At 48.3% G+C, this 23,251-nt stretch overlaps 1 protein-coding gene and 1 long non-coding RNA gene across 3 annotated transcripts in view; one reads left to right on the top strand and one right to left on the bottom strand.

Annotated features, from left to right (window-relative positions):
* The window catches only part of PlexA (plexin A), a 385,856-nt gene that overhangs the window by 214,632 nt on the left and 147,973 nt on the right, over nt 1-23,251 (top strand). For both annotated transcript variants that reach the window (XM_070538955.1, XM_070538957.1), the window contains one exon: nt 20,357-20,379. The gene's annotated coding sequence lies outside the window, so the exon portion shown is untranslated. The remainder of the gene's footprint in view (nt 1-20,356; nt 20,380-23,251) is intronic.
* Nucleotides 1,758-8,512, bottom strand: LOC139060591 (uncharacterized). The gene is made up of 4 exons (XR_011514950.1): nt 8,303-8,512; nt 5,913-5,995; nt 5,075-5,297; nt 1,758-1,859 (listed from the first exon to the last, which is right to left on the bottom strand). It is a non-coding gene; the product is annotated as an uncharacterized lncRNA (long non-coding RNA).

Below are 23,251 nucleotides of genomic sequence, written 5' to 3'. Positions count from 1 at the left end.
CACACGCGCGCTTGGCCGATCGTGCTTTCGTCGTGAAGGCGGCTGCCAGGAAGGAAAGGCCGCGTTGCTGGCTCGTCTTCGAAGAACGAAATGGGGTGGTGCGGGCCTTTGATGGCTCGGCGGATGATTCGAGGACGAGGTCGCGGATTCGATTTCTTCGGCCCAATTCCGGTGCGAGTGTTATGCAACAACACGCGCCTTAGTTCGCGCTGACGAGCGAGCTATAATGTCGCTGGTTGGTAATCGACCCGCTCTGCAAAAATGCTCGCAAATCCCGACACTTCTGACTCGACACGCTCGTTTCAAGTTTTCTTGGTAAAGCAGGTTCTCTCGTAGCCTATTCTTTCTTCAAATGAGTCGAACCGATTATGTGTAGCTATATGCGTTAGACACGGTGCGATTCAGTTGCGATCCGAGATGTGTCACTAGTCCTGTCCAAACATCGCATCCGAGGAGTTTTCAAGATTTCCAACGTGTTCACCCGTCTTACATGTCCACGTGCGGGGCACACGGTGCTGTACATACGCCGCGTGCGTCTAAACGTGGCGTGCACTCCTGCCTATGTTGTCGTCGATCTCCGACCCCTTCTCATTCTACAAAAACAAGCGGTTGCTTCTTTCAAGTCGGGCGGCGCGGCCCATCCATGAAGACAGACAAGCGTTGAGCGTGCGCGCCCCGCTTCAGAAGCAAGAGCGGCGTCGTGCGCCGCGGGTTTAAAATGGGGCCCGCGGGATCGTCGTCCTCGCGAATGAGTCGGCGGCAGACACCCACCCCTTTTTCCCTCATCGTTCGCTTCGGAATAAACTGGACCCACCGCCGCCCCTCGTCCGCGCTAGGCGTTCGTTCTTTTTGTTTTTCTTGTTTCACAGCTTTCGCCAGCGAAAGAGGCTATTTTTCTCATTATGAGCAGGCCGTTGCCGCTATACTCGCCAGTGTCCGTGCTTGCGCACGCGCCGGCGTTTAGACTTCCGGCGATTTGTTTCCATTTAGAAAGCGCGCGTTGCCGTCGAAAAAAAAAAAAAAAGCGGGCCGTTTGTTTTTGCGCCCGGCCCGCTGCGGGAGCCCCGAAACCTCCTGCGCAGTGTCTGCGCGCCATTGAGCCCGGCTTAAAAGGGAAAGTCGCTTTTCCCGCGTTGCGGAGGGTGCTGGTTTCGTTTTGACCGTTGATTTTCTCGCACTGCTTTACAGGCACTGCCTGCGTATCATGTCAGCTGCAGTGTACGAGCGGCGCTGTATTTGTGCCTGCGAAGAATGATCGCGCCATGCAGTCACGTCCGTAGAAGCGCGCAGTCCGTGTGGGGCTCCGCAGATATGTTATACTTCATTCTGCCGCGCCAAGCGACCGCAGAGGGGGAGAAGACCCTTACAAAAAATGTTGTTGGGAATCCATTGATTTTCCATCGATATCTTATTGTACCATCAACAGAAAAATTGTGGAAATTCTATTGGCATTTGATGGAGGATTTGTTGAGAGATTATGGAAAAGTGGCCACCGTGAATCCATTGTATTTCCATTGGAGTATTATGGTGGTGTATTTCTATGGGGTCTCCATGGTATTTTTATTGTGTTGTTTTTTCATGGGATCTTCATTGGGTTTTGATTGTACTATTTTTCCACTGGGTTGTCATTGTATTGCGCAGCATCTTCATAATGTTGTCATTGCATTCAGTCCTCAATGCAATGACTTCATGTAAGATAATGCTTACTGAGGCTGAATATAAGGTGCAGCCAGCAGTAACAAATAAGAAGGCATATGAAAAGGCATGGTCTTACTTCATTTTATTTATCACGAAAGAAGCAAGGATAGGCTCTTCTTGATGTACGGAATACTGGCTCCCGGAAACTGAGCAGGTGTATCCTGAAAACATATGAGTAAATGAAACAATGTGCAGCTTTAGCAAATTAAATTAGCAGGCAATAGTGATTATTTAAACCACAAAACTAAGAAATAAATATCTACTAGAAGCTTTCATGTTTAATCCATGTACTACTGATGTTCTGCGTAAGGAGCTATAATAACAGTATAAGGAGTCATGCTAAATGTGGCAAGAGCTTTGTACAAGCTGCTAGACAAAAAGTATACAAGTGAGCTTCTATGCAGATTAAACTAGTTTCATGCTCGAATTATCTGCCCAAAAAATCCTGTAATATTTTCGTTTTATCCTTGATTAAGTGTTATTACAAACAGCATTATGCTTTAAATTATCTGATGGTCACTATGGCAATGCAAAGCTTGAACATAGCAAGTGAAAACATTGCATATGGAATTTACTACTTCCTGTCACCCTTTAATTGATTTAAGAGAAAACATTCATCTTTAAAGTAGGTGCAGCCTGCTGCTTACACATGACAGCAGTGGTGGTCAGACATGCAGCAAATGAACTAAATCAGCTCCATGCTCAACGTGACTGTCACACGAATGTGATGGGGCTCTTCCTCTCTGTGCATTCACTAAATTCCTGCTAGAGTGAACCTTTCATGCAACATATATATTTCACACTTTATAATAACAATAAGCGCTAAGTTAACCCAAGAAGTCTTGAAAAATAGTGCAGGTTTTTCTTAGTAAAGAAACAAAGCTATATGATAGCCAGCACATAGCAAATCGCCGAGCATATATTAAAATGTGCCATCAGAAATAGCTGGTGCAGAAGTCGACCTAGGAATACATGTGTGCTATCTGGCCAGCTATGATCTTGAAGCAGCACACTTACACCTGACACGTACACTTAGAAAGGGCATACACAGGCGCCACACTGCAACTACTGCTTTATTGCTCAAAGACCCATCTTTTATAGTGTCTCTTGTGAAGCGTACATGCCCTGATGGCAGTGAGGTGTGACAAGAACCAGGATAAAATGCACAAAAAACACAAATAAAGATGAAATTTTTGGATTTCCACTATGAATAACCAAAGTCCAAGATAGCAGCATGCTTCTTTTGAGAATGATACTGAGGGGCAACTGATACACCTATCTTTCCATTTGTCAATTTCTATTGCTTCAAGAATTTCCCGTTTGCTGTTTGTGTTCTCTGCGCACAACTTTCAGTATCTTTGTCTATCTTTTGTCTATCTTTCAGTATGGGTTTGCAGCCACAATCCTTGCAATGAAACGCTCAGTGATCTGAATCTTTAGCCATGTAGTGATAATTGTGCTCAGTTAGCCTCGCACTCAAGGACCTGCCCGTCTGCCCAATGTATACCTTGTTACAGGACAGAGGGAGCTTATAAACCACTCTCTCTGAACAATTCACACAGGGCTTTCAGTGGTTGATTGCACAGGCACTTGTTCCTTTTTTCGCGCCATTCCCCTTTTTGCACAGGCTCGACAATCACAGAGGTGCGCAAAACACCACATCAATGCCAGCCCTGTGACCTATCTTTAGCAGATTTGGGAAATTGTGAGTACATAAGGCATGACCAGCTTGTAATGCCCTGTGACTGTGCGTGGATCCGCTCGCCTTTTCTGTCTTCTTATGTAAGCATTCTGCAACTGATCAAGAGCTTCGATGAATACCCAGAGCTCCTGAGGCAGGTTACCTGGTTTGTTAAGCTTGTTTCACATTTGTGATGGCATGTTTTTTGCAGTGTGTTAAGAAAGCAAGCGTGGACAGTCACCCTTTTCACAAGCTTTGAATGGGCCGAGTGGTAGGGAAGGACAGCTTTGTTGCTCCTTGGCTCATAAGACCAACAGATTTGATCAGAGGATACATATGCACCAAGGTCTAAAAACCTAATAAAACCGCTGATAGGTAGCTTATGTGTTAGTAACAATGACGTGAGGCATTTATAAAACACTGCATTGGTGTGTATGTTGGTATTATGAACCAAGGAGCAACAAATCTGTCCTTCCCTACCAATCGGCACATTCAAAGCTTGTGAAGAGGGCGATTGTCCGCTCTTGCTTTCTTAACGCACTGCAAAAATCATGCCATCACAAATGTGAAACCAGCTTCACAAACAAGGTAACCCGCCTCAGGAGCCCTAGGTATCCATCGAAGCTCTTGATACGTTTCAGGTTACTAAACACAAAAAAGTGAGCGGATCCACTGCAGTCACAAGGACTGTCAAGACAACACAGTCATACCTGATGTACACACAATTTCCCACAATCTGCAAAAGATAGGTCAAAGGGCAGGCGTTGATGTAGTGTTTACCACACCTGTGCAGTTGTCGATCCTGTGCAAAAAGGTGAATGGCACAAAAAAAAGAACAAGTCCCTGAGCAATCAACCATCGAAAGCCCTATGTCACTTGTGCAGACGGAGTGGTTTATAGGATCCTTCTGTCCTGTAACAAGGCATACACTGGGCAGACATGCACGTGCTTGAATATACAAGGCTAAATGAGCACATTTATCCCTGCACGGCTAAAGATACAAGTCATTTAGCCTATCATTGCAAGGATTGGGGCTGCAAACCTGTCCTGAAAGATACGGAAGTTTTGCGCAGGGAACATAAACAAAGCAACAGAAACTGACAAATGGAAAGATAGGTCTATCGGTTGCACCTTGGTATCATTCTCTGAAAAAGCGTGCCGCTATTTAGACTTTGATTATTCAGGGTGGGAATCCAAAAATGTCACCTCTATTTGTGTTTTTTTTTGTGTGTTTTACTCTCGCTCTTGTCACACCTCACTGCCATCAGAGCACGTGTGCTTCTCAAGTGGCACTACAAAAGACGGGTCGTCCTTAAGCAATATTGTAAAATGTGCAGTCCAGCGCCTGTGTGTCCTTTCTATGTGTACGCGTATGTGTCAGATGTAAGTGTGCTGCTTCAATATCATGGCTCACCAACTAGCCCATCAGTATCTTTTAAGCAGCTGTGATCAATCTATAGCTCAACCAATCATTTCTTTTATCAGGCCTCTAAAATTTGTGCATAACTTTGTGGCCATAATGTAAATAATGAAAGAAGGGAACTATTTGTTTTTCTACACCAAATATTAGGAACACTTACTATACTATATCCAGTTGCTAACAGTACAGTTTGTACAAATAGCCTTTCTTCAACTTATATGCATGTTCTGATTTCATTATTTAAGACTACATGACTATTAAAATAGCGTACACACCTATCGGTCTCCACGCATACAGTGTTGAGCGCCTCCTCTTGAACCGTCTCGCCACGTAGGCAGCTCTTCCCCCAAGCAGCGGCTTGCTGTGGAGCCCACCATCAGTAAAGACGTGGTGCAAAAGTGCCCTGACGAATTTTCCACGGCCACTGGTACAGTCACAGGCCTGGCTCAGCTGATCGAGGATGTTCTTATCAATCAGCGTCCGGCCACCAATGTCAACCTGTACACAGAAAATTAAGCGACACTTTAAAAGCTCACTTTTGAACACACAGAGCATAAAGGTGAACAATTTATCATCAAAAGGACAAGCCATAAATGACAGCAGAAGAAAAACAAATGTCTTGCAGCACCATTGCATGGTTTGCATTGCAGAGGCATTTCTTTGACAGTTGCTTGCAGTTACTGACACTGACTGCAGCACATGTGCACGTGTGCGAACAAATATAAGTTGTTCAGAGGTGGACTTAGTAGTTGCCGGCTGGTTGCCCACAGATACACAAGCTGTCGTCAGTGAGCGTGATCTCGTACACGATCATTGTTAATTATTGCTAAATAGCATACAGCACCAGCAACTTTCCTGCAACGGCTTGCTACCTGCCACCATGCTGCCCAGATATCAATTTTAGTCATAGTCACACATCGCAAGATCAACTGCAAATCTTTAAGTGATCCATACAGATCCCTTTCGCTATGTCAAGTGATTCCAGGGGCCAGAAGTTGGGAAACACTGATTTAATCTTGCTTTGTTCACGGAATCATTTGAAATGCACTATATTGCCAAAAAAGAAAGCAAAAGAAAGAAGGGAGAACAACTGGCAGCACACAATAAGCGTACCTGTGTGCAAGCAATTACTGGTTCTTCTGGCTTGCTCTCGATGTTGAGGATTTTTCGTAGCCTCTTCACTCTCTTGCCAGCTTCTGCATAATGAGAAAGCAATACAACCGCTGAATAAAAGTAATATGTACTTCAACCATTTCAGCGATAAAGCACCAAATGCTACTTCCTTATGCAGCAAAATATCTCGCACTTAATAATGAATTTTGCGACCCTTCGGTTTTGTGCATCAGTCACTGAAGCGTGATTTGGCGAGCCTGGCATTTAACATGAGTCGGATGCGGGACACTTCGTGATAGTCGAGTGAAGCCGAGAAGCCTCCCATTAAAGTGTTGCAGGTCTTCACACATGCTGCACAGATAGTTTTGAATTCAAGAATAGGCATGTTTATCCACAAAATTATTAAAAAAATTAATGGGTATTTCTTTCAAGCAGCAAAAGGGAACAAATCAGTATGATCAATACATCTAAGTTTTTTTAAATATGCTTCAGTATTCAATATTCCTCATAAATTCTAGTACGGACTGAATACTACCAGACCCATACACTGCTGCAGTGTGCTTTTTTGTCCCGAGTCATGGAGTTCCATACATAAACTGGCTAGAGGGCCTCGACACCTATACTTCCATAAATATTACAGGGCGTGTACACAGGAACGTTTGATGTGGAAGGGCATGTTCAACTGGTTCTTGTTATGTTAGCACTGTTTATTCGGTGTGGCAAAGTACATTCGCACATGCAGGGAAGGGCCTTAAAGATCCTTTTTTATATTCACAGAAACCATTAAACAGATGGTGTAAGATTGTTGCCTGCTGTTGATGTGTCACGCAAGTTTGCACTAATATCAGACACAATGTGCCCTGCACTCTTCTCCAGATGCTGTGGATGCCACTATTTAAAGTATTTTATAAATGCAGTATTACATATCAGCTACACAGTGAAATGTCATCAATAACAAAAAATGTATATAAGTGCTTGATGCTTATGTAACCAAGTGTTTCTTGCTACCAGCTAGTGTGTTAGCAATGTATTTTATTTATGTGACTGAATGAATTAGTTGAATATTTTTATTGTTCACTGCATATGTTTTAGGTATACTGAAATAGCAAGAACCGAATTCTTTTACCAACAGTTTTTCACAGGGCGGTTAAGAGAAAAACATTTCAAAAGAAAGTGCCTGATATTACATCTTTATGACAAGGCACTTTTCTGTGCGAACATGGAAGTAGGAATTTGGGTCAGTCCTCTGAAGGGAAAAATAACCCAGATTTGGTCTAAAGGTTGCATCTTTTCTCTCGTATTCAGAGGCTTGCATGCTTTCATAACCTTTTTTCTTTCTTTTTAGCAAGAAGGCATATATTTATAGTAACGCCGGATTAACAAGTCTTAATACACTACAGGTTTGAGTAAAATCTTGTTCTTTAAGATATCCAGAGCACACAAATAATTTCACAGAAATAATTTTGCAACATGAAAAAGATACCCAGGGCTGAGAGAGAAACTGGTGGCGTCAATCACATGCGCTTTAGGCATTTTTTTTTCTACTTTTTTACAACACGGTAGCATTCGATTCGCGAACGATCAACCAGCCTGTTCTATAGGACGATCCGCGTTTATTAGACATGACACGATATCGGCCACGACATTTCTGCATGATTATTTGATGACAATACAAGGAAAAGACGGTCCGCCAATTCGATTTTCATATAAACGGCTGTGCATGGGTCCTGCTGCAACGGTAATACTTAAAACAGGGTCAAGCAAGTTAAACATTCAAATTCTGTGATTTTACTATCCAAAGCCACGATCTCACTACAAGGTACGCCGCAGTGTATAACTGAATTAAATTTGAATAAATGTGTATAACTGAATCCAAGCACGAGCGTTTTTTGCATTTCGCCCCATCGAAATCCGGCTGCCGCAGCCGGAGTTGCACCTGCGGCCTCAAGGCCAGTGGTGCAACACTAAGCTACCGCAAAGGGTGGGGACGAGCATGACAACACAGGAACAGGCGCCCTTGTTTTAAGTGGTTTCGTGCATTTCAGTTCGCGATAAACTTGGCTACCGTGTAGTACAGACGAATAGGCTAGGCTGCTAAATACACAGCTTAAACAGACATGACCCCACCTTGGCGCTTGATGGACCGAATGAGCATGCAACACGCTACACATGCACCCGGGACCGGCCCGGCACGAAATGCTTTGAAACACCGACGCCGTGCACCACGCGTGAATCAGACATACAGCTCGGAGTGGTTGACTCACACAGCACAAGCGCCACAGGCGCAAGTCTGCCCGACGTACACCCAGAGACAAAAAAAGCGCCCCGCGACTTCTACGACACCAGTCAGAACGTTGCCGATCAGTTATACAGACAAGAAACGTGCTTACCGTCGGGTCAGCCGGCGCTCCATTCTTCATGCACGCTTCCACGCAGACCAGTCGGTGGCATACCTCCGCGTCAGCCAGTGGACGGACGGGCACATTCAGCTTTTCGTCTCCCAACGCTCTTGGCAAAAATGTCTCTTGTCGCGCAACAGCAGATCACAACGCACACGCATGCTTACAGCTCACAACGCACACAACGCGCACACGGTGACCACGCAAAAAAAGCGAAATGGCGACGAAAACAAATGCCAAACAACCAAACACGCAAAAAAAAGAAACAAATTTCAATGTTGCTTGTTAACTTTTGTACATTTCGCTAAGTTTGGTAAAAAACTTTCAAAAATATTTTGTTCGGGAAGAACTCCTATAATTTTTTTGCAAAGCTGTCAGTTATACACAAAGTGTAATAAAATAAATTATGTTGCTGCGCAAATCGCAATTATCTGCGTTGAAACAACGATTCAGTATCGATGGCAATGTTGAAGCATAGCCTCCGAGATTTCCTCCGTGACGACACATCGTCTCGATCTCGAAGGCAACAAATCCATCAAGTTGTCACGAAGCGAGTAGTCGAAAATGGTGGCGATTCACCACTGGTTTGGCTCATTCCCTAAGTGCTCGTTTGCAGCCGCGCGAATGCAGTGGCAAAGCTGTGCTGCTTAACCAATGCGCTGAAGGTTACCTTACGCGGCAACGATGGCGCGAGAAGTGAACGGCATCAATCGACAAATGTTTTCTTCTGACGACGGGCAGGTCGCGCTTGCTGATGCGAACATGAGTCTGTATGAGTCGCGTCTCGGTCGCTATATATAGATGTAAAACCTGAATAAATCAAGCAGACTAAGGGACTATTTGTCTCCGCCCTGTTTCAAAGGTTTTTGGTGCCGATCATCATCATCATCAACGTAGTTGGTCGCGTGACCTCTGCCAATCGGCGTGTGGGCGCGCTTACACTGAATTTTGTTGCATATTTTGCCGTAATGTAATAGTGTAAATTTACGCGAGGTCGCCTTTCCGCAGGCTCTGTATTGTTGTGGTAGCTTGTGATGCCACGTAGTATAGATTTTGGTAAGGTCCAGTAGGATCCGTACATCGACGTACCGATAGGCTCGAAACAAAAGTTCAAGAACCGGTTACCTCTCAGTATTCTGGATGCTTCTGCATGCATTGAGGAAGACATGAAGCTACGCCGACGACAAAGGCGCTCTTTGCCCAGCCAGTTTCGATTTCAAGGAGCCTGCCAAGGGGAACTAATTGTTCGCGAAGCTCCCACATTAAATCCACTATTCAAAATTTGATCATTGGGATAGGTAGTGTCGAGCACGGGCACCAAAGTACTCTTTTGCTGTAGCCACCTATTGCTGATAATTAGAAAGTTAATTAGCGTAACTTTGCTAATTACGTACGTAAGTGCGGCAATTGCTCTGTATCTAGAGGCCGCCAATCTGTGCAGTCCTATGGTAAACATAACATTACCGTGATTTATATTTTGCAAGTTTAAAAATTTGGTGCAGCGAAAAAGAAAAAGTACCCTGTACATTGCCCAGTGGGATGAACCTCTTCTTTCCTTGGTAGTACAATGTTCAAGCTTTACACTGAATCACCTACACTCAATCTTTTTCAGGTCTTCCATTGCAGTTATAGCGCACATTGCAATATCCACAATGATTAAAATAAGTTGAACCTATCCGGAGATTGTGCATTTGGCGCTGCAGCGGCTCAATACAGCATTATTTTGCATTAATAACGCATTAGTGCATTATTTTGCAGTGGCCTTTATTCTGCACTTGAACGTACAACTGCCTGTGCAACAAATTTTTTAAGAATGATTGGTTGAAGCTCTGGCCAGCTTAATAACGCCATTTCATGTTGTAGCCTAAACTAAGGAACCTAAACTTTTGTTTATTGTTTCGTGTAAATTGCATGTCGCCTGTTTAACTCGGTCCAGTTGTTGGCATTACACAATAGAAATTGAACAATATTTCATCAATAAAAAAATTATTGTGTAGTTGTCAATAAAAATTTTCTTGAACTATCATGGTGCTGGCTCAATGAATGTTGTAATTTTGTGGAGTTTCTATGGAATCAATGATAGTACAACAGATCAACAATGGAAATTCAACAACCATTTTTGTAAGGGGAGGCCGAATGTAAAAGGTTGCATTCTGGTGCGGAGAGAGACAATGTTGATCGCTGCCTCGTTTAGTGGTGCTTTTGTCTGTTGGGTCCTCTGGGATCACTCTATGAGCATGCGAGTCAGAGTGAGTTTGGCCTTAGAACAGGTCTAAATTTTGTAATCCTTCAGAGAATGACGAAGAACAGGTTACAGTCGAGCGCCTTTACAACGAACGTCTCTAGAACAGAGTGACCTTTATAAGGAATGTATAATTTTGTCCCAGTTCTACTGTGAGCCGTGCGGTGTGCGACTTCTACAACGAAGTGACCTGTATATCGAATTATTTCGGAGTCGACAAGTACTTTCTTATGAAGGCATTCGGCTGTATTTAAGCATGATGCAAACATTCCTGGATATCAAGTTCCATGTCTAGAGCGACAGCTTGTTATTAGATAGGATTGCTGATTAAATAGAGCTGGCGTACAGACACGGACACAGGTTTGCATAGAATGTAACGGAGTTTCTGTCGTCTGTTTCCCTCTGCTTTAGTGCCCGCGTCTCCACGCCAACATTTTTTTCTTTCTTACTCCGATGTTGTCCTGTTTCGTTGATATCGAGGTAGGTATACCGCATAGCATTGCGTTCCGTAAAGGCGCGGTTGAGCAGCCTTTGTGTAGGGCTACACACGCATGCCAACTCTGGAGACTGCTGTCATTGCGTCATCAGAGTCATTGCTGGTGCTTGCGACTTCTTTGTTAAGCCAGCGGCACCCAAGCAGCCTTAACCCCGTGCATAAGATCATGCAGTGGAGCTGCTAGAAACGAAATTTAAACAAACGCTTTTCCTCTCGTCCGCCGAACTGTTCAGTTGCTGGAGCTGTGGCGTGCAGATTTATTGCGTAGCGCGCTTCGTCTCGAAAACGCACGATGATATAGAAAAGTGCAAAAGCTAGAGCCTACAGCGGTAGATAGAGGCTGCTGCCCCGAGTTCTTCCGAGCAGAAGAAGCGGGACATAGGGGCCCCGCGCGAATAGATCATGGCCTTGTGTGGGAGTCGGGAGATCGGGAAGGGAGCGCGCATAACGCTTGTGGGTTTGCGTATGTGCACGGTCGCCACCATCAAGCCACGTCCGAATCGCGCTTCCCGTTGGCCCGCACGCGCGCCTGTTCGTTCGGGCGTGTCGCAAAATGGCGTTCTCCGGCCGAGTCGCGCCGTTGCGCGAGGATTGTCCACGCTTGTGTGCAGCGGGCGATGAAAGCGGCGCCCACTGCGGGGCCTCTACCCGCCCCCTCCATGCACCCCCCTCCGCTTTTTTTTTTTCCTCTCTCTATCGGTCTCTCTCCTAATGGTTGTGGCAACGGAAGGCCATATTTTCTGCGGCATGACTCCTCGTCTACTCCCTGACATTGTCTCTTTTGGCCCCGCGGTTTTTAATAAACGCTTCTCTTCTCAGACTCTCTCTTTCTCTTTGTGCTGTCTAGCTGCTAGTGAGCGATGACGACGACTCCTCGGTTGCCTGGGTCCCTGCGTCGTAGGACAACTCCGCTTAGTTCAACCGCTTTCGGTGTAATTTCCGACAGTTTTCTTTTTTGTTCTCGACTGCCAGTTTAGCGGCTTCGTTTTACTCTCTGCTCTCTCTTCAGTGGCTCACCGTCTGCTTTAGTGAGCCGGGACTTTATCATGTCGATTTCTTGATGCCGGTCCCTCCAGCCGTGGCACTGGGGTGCGTGACGCATCTTATTTCATCCCTACCCCTACACAGTGCATGGGAACGCTTCCGACGCGGCCTTTGCATATCGTGACGTACTTACACTGTCTGTGTATGCTTGCTGAAATCTCTGGATGCATTGGGAGAGCGACAACAAACAGATAACAGATGTCAGCTGGAGATCCACGCAGATGACTTAGTGTACTCGGTTTTGTTTAGTTTCAGAAGAAAAATGAAGTATAGAAAATAGGCATGTGTTGCTTATACATGCCATCGTTTGGTATTGATAGATTTAGTTTACTGTTCTAATTCTTCCTCGCTTGCCTTCTTTATTTTCCTACCGTTCTCTTGTGTATGTTTCACAGAATATTCGCGTTCTGCTTGTGGAAGCAGACGCGAGATTATAACTTTGGATCCCAATTTGTGTGTGGGTTCTCGCTTTGCTGGGTTTTTTTTTTTTTCGCCTAACTGGCCGTCCTCCTCGTCCCGCCTGAGTCAGCGTGGCGGTCTAGCGAACCTGAACTTTGCCGGAGATAATCCGGAGATTAAACGATATTGTATCACATGTTCGCAAATATACACGTACGTAGAAGAGAGAGAGAGCGGGAGAGCTGGGGGTTGGTTGAGAAAGCAAACTACGGTTCTCGCCGAGCACACTAATGAGCAGCCAACGGTAATCCGATTACGCGCGCACTAGGAGGCAGCCGGAGCGGCATCATCGAGTGTATAGAGGCCTCGTTCGACCAAATCCTCCGGGAGGGTCGCGTATGTGTTCCGACGACGCCGCGTGTGTGCTCGGAGAGCGTGCGCTGCTTGGTCGGTCGTCTCTCCCGCGGCTCTGCACTCGTCGCGCTGACGACGCCGGAGAAGGAGGAGGAAGAGGAGGAGGGAGTACGCGCACGGGCTCATCTCCTGAGCAATGGTGCCCTTGCCCTAAGCCTCGATCTCAATTCTGTGTGTCCTTGCCGGTGAGCCGTTCTGCTGTACTTACTGCGCTGTTCGGGTCACTGCGCGGCGTCGTTTTGCCTAGTCCGTTTCTAGTGTGCCCTCGAACGAGGTCCCGTACTGAAAAATATACCAGGAAGGTGCATGGTGCGAAGTGGGCGTTCATCTCGCGCGGCTGTGTCGCCTTTTTCGGTCCATCGGGTGAATCGGGTCGTGGTGGTCGCCTTTCTTTATTGTGCCGCGGAATGGCGGTATGATCTCGCGGTTTGCGGTATAGCAGCGGCGAACTAGATTTGCGAATTGCATGCGCCCATGGTGTTCTGGATTGTGGTATCAGTAATCGTTGAAATACCGGTGTGCTTGAAGGAAAATGTGTGGTAGAACTCGTTAGGGAACAATAACTTCAACAAAACGATTGGATCTCGCTCGAGAAAAGTGTTATGCCGGGTTGAGCTTAAAGGGAACGACAACTGATTTTTGAGGATTCCCTTTATCTTGGCTCGACGGAAAGCCTACTTACTATTTGAAGTGTCTATGCCCGCAGCACTTCATTGGGGAAAAGTCTCAAATTTTAAAACCTACTTTTTCTCGTACACTGGTGCACTTTTGCGGTTTAGTGCATTAGCTTAATAAGTTATTTGAAGGGACGTGTTGACGGATGTCCTCGCTTAAACACTCGTCACACGTCGTTTTCCGCTCATTAAGAGACTTTGCAAAGTTCACTCGTGCATAGGCCTACAAAGTAGGGTGTTTTCGCGTCGGCGGAGTCCACACTACAAGCGTACACCGAGCATCGCTTTGATCACGGACCGTTCTGAGGACAAATGAATTTTAGTGTCAACCTCATGAGCCATCGCAGCAAAGGACGACGAATACGCTGCTACAGTTTTTACGGAAACCAGACCTGCACAAACGGCTGTAGCCTGAATACGTGTTCATTGTGTTATACGCGATCCTGTGCACGCTTTGATGATGTGTGGTGATCGCGATCTCTCTCTCTCTCTGCTTCGGGATTAACAGTGCATGGTAGAACAAGGAATGCCGCTAATGCCAACGTTTCGACAAGGTGACTTGTCGTCAGGTCAGCTATGGTTTTTTGCAGTTTTGCGCTACATTCACTTCAAGGCTAGCTCAATCTTTCTGTGAGCCTCTTTCTTGACTTCGATCTCTCTACTTCGTGTCTTTCTACTTACCCGTTCCCCAGTGTAGGGTCGCAAACCACATTTTTCTCTTCTCATTACCTCCCTGCCTTTCTCCTTTTCTTCTCTCTCTCTCTCTCTCTCTCTCTCTCTAAGTGTCGTGTTTGCCAGCTCTTCGGTCTTCCTTCGTAAAGTGCTGCTGTTGCCGAGGGAACTCCGGGACCTCCGGGGCACCGGCCGCCCGTTGTTGCCGGTGCGAGACCTGTGGGTAAACCCCCTACACAAATGCACGCCTCGCGCGGACCGGGCAGCGGGACCGGATGCACGCAATGACGACTGCCGTCCGCGCGCGTGTTCGCGGTGGGGGGCGTTGGTTTCATGGTATTCTCGTTGGGCCCCGGCTTCTCCCGAAGAGACGAGAGAGAGAGACAACGGCCACGGTCTTTCTTTCCGCTGGACCACGCAGGGGCAGCGATTCGCGCCGCTTCGCTCAGCTGCCGCTCGTCCGGCTGCGCAGCGGCGCGCGATCGACTGGAAGTGCCGCTCGGTCGCACGCGCCGCTCCCGCCACACCGCATGGCCGATATCGGGCGCCGGAATCTATACCCCCACCCCACCCCCCTCCCCTCCCGTACCCTCTTGTACGCTTCGTACTTTGGGCGATCGATATCGAACGGCGATCTCGCGTCTTCTTCTTCTTCTGGTGCGGCCTTGCTCTGTGTCGCTGCCGTTTCTGTCACGGTAAGAAAAAGAGGGGCGACCTTTCCTATACCCCGCGCGTGTTTTTTTTTTTTTCTCCTGCCTATTCGCGCAAGTGTGTGCGTGCCACACCAACACCCGTTCTTCTTTCGCAGTCGCATACGCGCGAGAGGGGAGAGTCTGCTGGGAATGGGTCGATGGCAAATGACCCTTCGAGCTGGCATAAATGATGCGTCGACACTTAGCGAGCATTTAGAACTCGGGAAGTTTTGACGAGTCGGTTTAATCGTATGCGGAGGTGGGATTAATTGGCGAGAGAGAAACGGCACGAGCGAAGTTTGTAAGCGACAGTGTGCTGGCGCCCGAAGGTGTGTCGCGCAGTTTTGGAAACGGTGGGGCGTGTATTGCTGGAGTGTGTGCCGCCTAACATCGACCAACGATCGTTTTGTAACGGGCGCCTTTTCTGCTGTTGCATGTGACGCTCAGAAGTGTGCACATCTGGGTGTCGTGCTTGGCCCTTTTTAAGCAGTGTAAAAGCTTCGTTTTCTTCTTCTCGTATCTTATCTGTATTATTCACTTTCAAAAACCGTCAGTATTGCTTGCTGCCTCGATGCTAATATCTCAATTATTTGTTGTCAGAACGTTGTGCATCTGACGTTTTGTCTCGCTGCGATTCTCACTTCGGTGTATTTTTTCCCCACACTCGTATTTCTACTTACATATTTATGTTGCTTTCCCACCTTCGTACGTAGACCTGCGTGCAGGGTGTTAAATACACCGGCAATCGTGTGCTTTTTATTAAAAGGCCGCCTTTTCTCACCTCTTTCGGATCATGGAGAAAAGGGAACATTTAATGTTAGCGAAGAATGCGTGCGCGTACGTGGGAGTATGAGCTATCGGAGCGCACTCGACAGCCAGCGTTACAGGCATCCGCAAACAGGCGAATGACTATATAGATGCCGGCACGCAAATCAGGCGACTCGCACGAGGCGAGCCGATCACGCCGCCTGTGCGTCAGCGACACGCATCGCTTCGTTCTCTCCGGGCGATGATTCAGGCGCAGGCTTCGCTCGCCTCGCAGCACCGGCCTCTATTCCAAGAACGTCCACCACTCGGTCAGGGCCGCGTTCTTCGCGCTGTTTGCGAGCACGCGCTTCTGTTGAACCTCACGATACAAAAGCGACCACTGTTTCGCAAGGGCTCTAGCGAGTGTCGCTTGTGCATCTGTCGAGGATGCCGCGAGTCCTTTCGACACCGCGCTGCTTACAAGTGCAGGAGGCTCGGACTTGGGGATACTTTCTTCTTTCTTTTTTTGAGGCGAAAGAGTCAGACGGCCCATTGAGTGAAAAAGCTGGCGTCTGTCGTCTGTACGTATATAGCAGCGTAGCGGTAGGTAGATTCCCGTTGAATGCGACCCCTCGCCACGAGCGTGCCTCCACGGAGCAAAGCAGGCGAAATGGTGCGCCTGCTTCGCCGTTGCGCGCCAGGTGTTGCGTGAGGCGAGAGCGCATCGCCGCGACGCCACGTCACCCTCGCTCTCGGGAGCCTACATTATCCGCGTGTTTCTTTCCGGGCATGCTCTCGCCTGCATGCCAACTGCGCCTCGGTAATCCCAAATCAAAACGCGCCAAGCGTCTCAACGCGCTCGCTTGCCGGCGAGGAGTTCACAGTTCGAATGCCCGCTCAACGGCGTTCAGTAGGACATTAATGCTTTCACATTCACAAATCATAAGGAGTGCTTAGGTGTCCTCGAATTTTTACAGCGAACCTGTATATGGCTAGCCGACTCGTCCGTCTGTCAGTCGCCTGTACGCCGAAAACTCCTTCAGCGCACAACCTCATGCGGATGCGTGATCCCCCCCCCCCTCCCTAAAGAAAATGAAAAAAAGAAGAGTGAAAGAGGCGCGCAGTTAGCCAACACCACCTAGACAGCCACAAGGGCTGTTTACTCCGATTCATGACGTGACGCTACCTGGCCTAAAATTTCCATTGGCTAGGCTGGCTTGATGAAAGCAGTGACGTCAACGTAACTGTTGCCTACTTGGGAGCAACCCCAATCGATTCTATGGCAGTCGAGCTTGGTAGCATGACGTCGTGGATCGGTGTGAATAGGCCTTGTGCTATCCAGGCGGTGTTGGATTAGGTGCGCTAGTATTGACGTCGTTGCTCTCTCCGTCGCAACAGAGCGCGCACGCAGCAGTTTCTTTCCGGTTCCGAAATGGGTAGGGGTAGGCCTCGCGCATGCGTACTCCTGAGGAGCAGGCAACTTTCGATCAGCAACGCCGCGAGCAAAACCGGGAACGAGCTCCTCTACGCCGTGCCGCTGCTGCAGCCCGGGCGCAAGAACAGGCTCGTGCAGCCGAGCACAAGCAGCAACTGCGTACCGAGGATCCGGCAGCCTACCAAGCGCTCGTTTAATGAACCGTTGGGATTAACCCAGTGATAAACCCAGGGATAACCCAGTGCAGCTCCTTCCACATATGTTTACCGCCGGTATCGTGGAACCATACTTTTAAATGGATGTTATACATTGTCTTCTCTGGGTGGGCGGGCTTCTCGGTGACAGCGCGGGCTTGGTGCCGAAAGGCTTAGGATTGGAATAGCATCTACGTGGTATTCCAGTCTTGCAAACTCGCCTGGTTATAATGCGTTCAAAGTGGTTCTCTCGTTGAACGCGCACGAAGTGAAACATGTCTGCACGTTGTGCATGTGCTTTAGTGGCTGGGCGTCATCCAGGGAGCCACTCGCCTCGCACCGAAAGGAAGTATAGACTAGAAATGATTTTGTAGCCCTCCTCGCACGTCGCACATCCGTTGAAAAAGCGCAACTATAGCTTTTCTTATTCTGCTTCTTTTTCTTTCTATTTCGTTCATATGTAGTAAAACACGGAGAAATCAACGAAGGAGTTCTCGTGTGGGCGCCATGCCGCGCGGCAATCGAATCCCGTTGTGCTGACCAAACGTATACACACACTTCGCGGCAAGCGTATGCGCTCCTCCCTTGTCGCTGCCGGCGCCTTGTTCGCGGCTCGCCTTGCCGTCGTTCTGTCGCTTGTTTTGTGTCTCCGTGGGCAGCCTGACGTGATGTCCGCAAGAATGCGGATTGCAGCGCGCTGTTTTTTTCCCCTCCTCCTCGCGCACCTATCTGGCATGTCTTGCTTTCTCGCAACGTCTTCCTCCTCGCCCTCTGTTCTCGAGTTGGCTGCATCCGCTTCTCCCCGACGCACTCGCCACCTCTCCGCTAGGGCAGCCCCGTCGGTAGCTCTTTTGTTGCTCGTCGAATAAAGCTGGCTTTCAGCCGTGCGCGGTTTGGGTTCCGCACGGATAGGGGCTATAGCTGCGCGCGCGTTCTCGTGCGGTTGCTTCGATGCGCTGCGGAAGGTAAGGGCTATATACGCGTGTCGAGCATAATCGCAGATTCGATGATTCCGTGGGTCAAGCGTGACTTCAACCGTTGTGCGGTCACGTTGCTTCCTTTTTTGTAGCTGTATATACGTCGCTCGCGCACTCGCGCGCCGACCGATCACCGCGGGTTCGAGCACGCCGAGCCCGTGTAGGGCACCGCGGCGTCTGTGCCCGCTCCCCGCCGTGTACCGAGCCGCCACTGCGCGCACGCTCTGCCATGTGCACTCGAAGCCAGGGGTAGGCGAGCGCGCGACAGTGCTTGCAGGTTATTTACACTAATTAAAGCAGCTCTAACCTCAATAAACCGCAATGAACCTCAAGCAAGGATTTTAATCCCTGGAGTTAGGACACGTCATTTGGCAATGGGTTAACGCGGCCTGTGGATCTCGCGCAACGAAAAGTTTTTGTTTTTCCTTTTATCTTTTTTTCTTTTTTTTTTAGCCTTCCGCAGAGACACTGGTCTGAATGAGATATTTTAGTTTGAGTGTTGCGGTGTGCTTTGTGTATTCGTTTTGTATCGGTCGTGCACTATGCATACTTCGTTTTTTAAAAGAAGGGCAGGGAGAGAATCTACTACTAGAACGAATGAACCACACACATTCCCTGAATATTGCGCATCAGCTGACTGGCGATGCGCAGTTTTTTTGCTCCCCCCTCCTCTTCTTTTAATGCGAATGTATGTGTGTTTGCGGTGGACATGTTTTCCCAGCTTTGGCGTTCTCTCTCTATCCTTCATTCTACAGTCTTAGCTGCCGCTTTCTGAGAGAAGGCGTGTCGTCACCTACACGCGACGTGTCCCTCCGCGCCTGCGCTCTGCTCTGCGCAAGCCGCATACGCGCGCGTTTTCTCTTTAGCGTTTTTTTTTTTCCATTGATTTTTCACATGGCCCGCTTTCGGGCGGAATAAGGCAGCCGTCGTTTCGGATATCTACTGGCGCCGTCTGGGCGAACTGAAGAACCCAAAATCGACGGCGACCGCGTCGTCCCGTACATAACGCGCAGTAGTGAACCGGGTACGTGTGTGTGTGCGCCCGTACCGTTTTGCGCTCCATCCTTCGTTGCTTCAGCGGCGTTCGTCTCCGTCGTCGTCGTAAAGCGACGGGCGCCCGTTCTTTTCTTTTCACCCCGCGCCGTTCCTCGCTCAGCGCCTAACGGTGCGCGGGGAACGCCTCTCTCCCCCAACGGGACCCTCCAGATATTTCAGGAATTCCTGCTCGCACCCCCCCCCCTTTCCCTTCTCCGATTCGCGTCTTTCTTCTGCCAAATTACCGCTCGTTGTCTGCAGGAGTCATCCTCGGTCGACTCCCGGCCCATTGCCTGCTCTTTTTTTTCTGATCGTCTTCGGGCGCAGCTCCCCTCCCCGCCTTCGAGCGTGCACCACCCAGGCTGCGTATCTCCTCAGAACGCCGTGTCGCGCGCCGGCCCGCTGACTGACTGACAGCGTCGGCGACTAATGTCCCGCGTCGACGCGCCTCGGGCTCGCTCCCGAGCTTCTCTTTTACTGCTGCCGTTTCGATGGTTGCGCGACCCGCTGGCCTGCATATGTGCCACTTGTGCTTGGAGTTGTTGTTTTGTTCCTTGCTTTCTGTGTTCTCATGCCAGGCATGGTCGATGTTCTCGCTGTCTCCTCTGTTCGGCATTTCTGCGTGGGTGTAATTTTGAAGCATTCCGTATTCACTCGTAGTTTTTCTTACTGAATATAGATCGTGCTAAGGAGAATATAGATGATGGCATTAATATATTCACTCTTGACGCGTGTGGCCCGTCTTTTGTTACGGGCTGACTTTGTGTGTCCTGTAACGTTGCTGGTGCCCGACTTTTTATTTTGTGGGGCACGTGTGCGCTATCCGAAGAATTGTCGCTGTCTATTTGGAAGAGATTATTAAGGAATCGCGATAATCACCCGGCGTCTCAGGGCGCGAGCGAGCCTTGTGGCGTGTTCGAGATGTTTCTTTTGGGAGCAGTGCGCATTTCTTTTGTTTCTTTCTTTTTGTTTATTGATACTGTTCTTTGTGGTTAACGCTTTCTTTCTTCTCATTTTCTCGCAGGATTTTCCAAACAGGCCAATTGGGTGAGTGTTCCACGGCTTTGTCACTTGCTTTCGCGAACTGTCTTACAGCTGCGATATTGACTGTATCTTGAAGGAGATTTTCGTCTTACGCGACCTGTACTATGCAGCGGATCACTGATTAACTGAAGTAGGTACGCAAGAAGGTAATGAGGCACAGCCGGCGTCATCAGTACGGAGGCGCTGTGAAAATTCTGTATTCAGGCGTTAGAAGGACAGGGAGAGCGGTACGCTTACGGGCTTCGTTGTGTGTGGTCCATCGGTGCATCGAATAAAGCGGTGGACTGAACGCTATGAGCTATCGCAGGCATCGGCTATATCTGATCTTCCGTGCGGTATCATCTAGATTGGCTGCGAAAATCAGGCCCTCGTGGATTAGTCACGTGTTCGTTGCGAATTTGAGACCAAGTCATCCATTATGCGCGCAACCGCAACTAAGTCTTCGGTTTCTCACTGAGCTTGCCTTTTTCTTTTTGTTACGTAAAGGTAGTCGCCAACAATTGCAGGTAATATAAGCTTCGAACTTTCTGCGCTTGAGCGAGCATCGAGTGCCTCCCTGCACACTCGTCATATTTCACATTGCTCACTGATCGTATACAGTATGGCATGGAGCAATCGTCGTTTAAAAGCGGAACAGCTGCTTTTTACGGAAACTGCAATCACGATTGTTTGGTTTTTCCGTCAGTTGCGAATCGTTTGTACACACCAGGTGTGTGCCCACTTCGCTGGCGATGGTTACGGTTGGCCACTGTATATTCGGGGCACCGTGACCTCGGCAAGTAACGAAAAAGAAAAGCAGGGTAGTGTTTGCTCATTTGTGACATTCATTTGCTGTCGCATCGCTCGAATAGCCTAGTTATCTAATGTCACATGGCCTGTGAGCTGGAAAGACTTCTGCGACGCTGCAAAGGCGAGGCAGCTTTAAAGTGCACACTTGAATATGCAAGGACAGGGGGGAGCCAAAAGCAAAGCTTTAGCAGTACAGTCGCGGTGCCAGCAGCTCAGCGTATGACACATATAAATGGCGTCCGCATCGCTGCCCACGCGCACAACCTAAGCTCTCCGAGTATAGTTTTGCACTGCATAGATAAATTGCCGATACGTCGGTTTCGTGCGTGTGCGTGTAACGTATAAGTGGGGGCTGAAATTGCCGCCCGAGGCGCTCGCTTCCAATAGGGATCGACACGACCTTCCTCGGCTGTGAGCGTGAAGGTGGCATGCATTTCACTTTCGCTGTGCGACCGCGCCCATCACTCTCCGTATTCCCGCAGCACCGAGCGCGTCTCTTCACTATACGCATGGGCGCGTCCGACCGCATGTGCGCAGAAACCGAGCTGGAATGCGAAGAGCGTTCGAGTGTGGCAGTCTCGGAAGGAGGTAACCGAAATTATTCGGTGAAGGCCGAGAGAGAGCGCGGGAGGACGCAGAGCACGTGCGCAGGGTATACTCAAGGGAAGGCGAGAGGCTTAGGTTGTATACGATTCGCGATTCATTTAATCGAGTCCAAGGCAAAAGTAACAACAGCACTACGCGTCTTGAGGGTCGTCCGTTCAGTACGCCGGCACGTATAGCAACAGACAAATGCAAGTGGGCCGAGTGTCCATATTGGAAGCGATGACTCTGGTTCATAGTGATGTAGAACTCTGTTTTAGAGCGAAGGTGTTGGCCTCTGGTTGGTAGGGATTTTTCGTGGCGCGCTCAACCAAAATGCGGCAGCTGGAAAAAGGAGATTGTGTTTCCGCGTAATAGTATTATGTTGTCTCGTGTGTGTGTGTGTATACACACACACACACACCACAAGTGACACCACCACAAGCGTACGTCGCTTGTGGTGGTGATACTTGTGTAACGTCGTCTAACGTTACTTGGGGTATTGGTACTTGTCTAACGTCCGCACCAGCTTCACTCTACATCCACTTTCACAGGGTAGGATAGAGGTGGTTTTTCATTTTTTCCCTTTTATTTTTATTTTTACCTCGTCGCCTTTGCAATGCCTCAAACTTCATGTACAACAGGAGCTCGCGTTTTCATTGCTCATTTCTTGCTCTCAAACTTCACGTTGAACAAGATGCGCGTGAAGGCGTCATACCTTGGAATGGCCAAACTGCTGAGCTGCCCGCCAAAATCTTAGAACGATCGCTGCAAATGAACTGCTCAAAATCCGTGCGCGTGAGTTTCATTTTCTTTTTCTGATGGCGCATACCCACTGCATGGGGGGATGGGCCAAGATTTGGATTAGGAAAAAACAGTTACTAATAAAATTAGTAGAATTGTCAGGAAGAAAGGAATAAACATAACGCCTGAAGAAGTTAGGAAAATCTTGAAACAATTATAAGTTCCTCCACAGCTGAGCAAACGTGTCGGCCGCTTCTCTTTTCTTTTCGTCTGACGCATGCGTTCCAGAAAGAAAGGAATTCCGACGAGTCCCGTTGACATCATCCACGTGGCATCCTTTGTCGACCTCATTCCCTTTTTTTATGTTATGCTTTTTGGAGCATTGTATCGCAGCTGCCGTTTGCATTGTCCCCTTAGCGTGTTACGGCATATGGCCAGCTGTAGACATACGGCCGAACACTCTGATAGTTTACAACTATGGGCATGCTACTAATCTTTTATAGAATATCGCCAATAGCCCACCTCCTGTGATTGTGCAAGTAAAATTGTCAGATCGTGATCGTTCTCTTTTTGTTTTTCTTTTTATATTTTACTACTCGTCGTTTAGTTGGCTGCAGTGTGCGCGTTCGCCCTGGTTCACTTGGGTAGCGTTGTTTGTTTGCTGGCCCGTCGAATTTTCTCATTCCCGTTAGCACTGCTATTGGGGTTTAAACAGCTTTGTTGTGCCCCGCACTTCCAGGGCGCTCGCGTTCTGCGGAGC

This window comes from Dermacentor albipictus, chromosome 5, assembly GCF_038994185.2.
Source record: "Dermacentor albipictus isolate Rhodes 1998 colony chromosome 5, USDA_Dalb.pri_finalv2, whole genome shotgun sequence".
In the NCBI taxonomy this organism is placed as follows: Eukaryota; Metazoa; Arthropoda; class Arachnida; order Ixodida; family Ixodidae; genus Dermacentor; species Dermacentor albipictus.
This window is presented reverse-complemented; position numbering and strand designations above follow the sequence as displayed.